The following is a 1,479-nucleotide window of genomic DNA, read 5'->3' as shown; positions in this document are numbered from 1 at the left end:
ATATATATATATATATATACACACTCACACGTCTATGTGTGCATATACACTTGCAAATGTATGTATAATTATGCCCGAAAATGACAAACACAGCAAAAATTCATAACCAAAAAATAACATAAAACCAGGAGATAGTGAAGCGCCAAAAGACAACACCAGATTAAATTTTCTGGGAGATCTAATAAAAAAAATATGAAAGAATGCTCAAAGCATGTCACTGAATATATTTCTATACCGACCTACTGGGTGCATTTTCTTTTTCATGGGTGGTATTCTTAGATTTTTTGCTTTCTTTCACATTAACCATGTTTGATTTTAGCGCCAACAAAACAACCTCCAAACAGAACAAATTCCACAGACTTGCGTACATCAACCGGAAGTAGTTATACATCAGCTCGATGGCAAGGATTAGAAAGGGAGGAAGTTTTTTTTTAACTATGGATGGACAGATGGATAAAAAATTAAATGTTAATTTTATTTTTTATTTTGTATATTTTGACATGAGCACGCACCGCCCGTGGAGTTATCAGGTGATTCATCCACGCATTGAAATTACCTGTGGTAATGCCATAAGCGTTATGGAGTAGTCTCTAAAATTGTATAGAGTGTGACACAAATGTGTCCCATGGTGCGATGTATAACTAAGGCAGTTTGTATGCCTCTGTTTACGTATTGTTGACTGTTTACCATTTGAGCGTGGCCGTTGCCAGTACTGCCTGATGATGATATATGACAGGCTTCTTTCAGTTTCCATCTACCAAATCCACTCACAAAGCTTTGGTCTGCCTAAGGTTATAGTAGAAGACACTTACCCAAGGTGCCACACAGTGGGACTGAACCTGGAACCATGTAGCAGGGAAGCAAGCTTCTTACCACATGTATATATATATATATATATATAGAGAGAGAGAGAGAGAGAGATAGATAGATATATGCACATACATACATAAATACATACACATATATGTGTGTGTGTATGTATGTATATATATACATATATATATGTAAATATATAAAAACAAGGATAAAGAGAGCAAAGGTAAGGTTGAAGAATTTTATGGATAGAGGTATACAGCACTTACTCGGTATTACCTGTATCCTCCGGGGTTTGGTTAAATCCAATACCCTCCTCAACCTTATATATATATATATATATATATATATATATATATACACACATGCATATATATAATATGTGTGCGTGTGTGTAAACGACCAAACAAATATATATTGTTTTACATTCTTTCTTCCCAGTAGGTGGTAGATTGTTGATTTGTTGGAGCATTTTTCTTCTTTTAACAGCTTGTTATTTAATTGTGACATAATTTATTTTAGATTAATATATGTGTCACAAACAAGTGCGAATGGAGGCATATTCAGTGATAAATCACAATTACAGCCATAAAAAAGGAGGCATTAATCTGACAGCCGTTATGCTTCTTTATTCTTAAGAAGCATTAATTTATGTCAAAGGAATCA

General features: G+C 34.0%; 1 protein-coding gene across 1 annotated transcript in view; it reads right to left on the bottom strand.

Annotated features, from left to right (window-relative positions):
* The window catches only part of LOC106872496 (S-phase kinase-associated protein 2), a 16,404-nt gene extending 15,269 nt beyond the window's left edge, over positions 1-1,135 (bottom strand). The window contains exon 1 of the mRNA XM_052974862.1: positions 1,083-1,135. The gene's annotated coding sequence lies outside the window, so the exon portion shown is untranslated. The remainder of the gene's footprint in view (positions 1-1,082) is intronic.
* Positions 1,136-1,479: the final 344 nt, after the last annotated feature.

The sequence above is a fragment of the Octopus bimaculoides genome, chromosome 19 (assembly GCF_001194135.2).
Source record: "Octopus bimaculoides isolate UCB-OBI-ISO-001 chromosome 19, ASM119413v2, whole genome shotgun sequence".
In the NCBI taxonomy this organism is placed as follows: Eukaryota; Metazoa; Mollusca; class Cephalopoda; order Octopoda; family Octopodidae; genus Octopus; species Octopus bimaculoides.
Note: the sequence above shows the minus strand (reverse complement) of the source record. Positions and strands in the feature narration are given on the sequence as shown.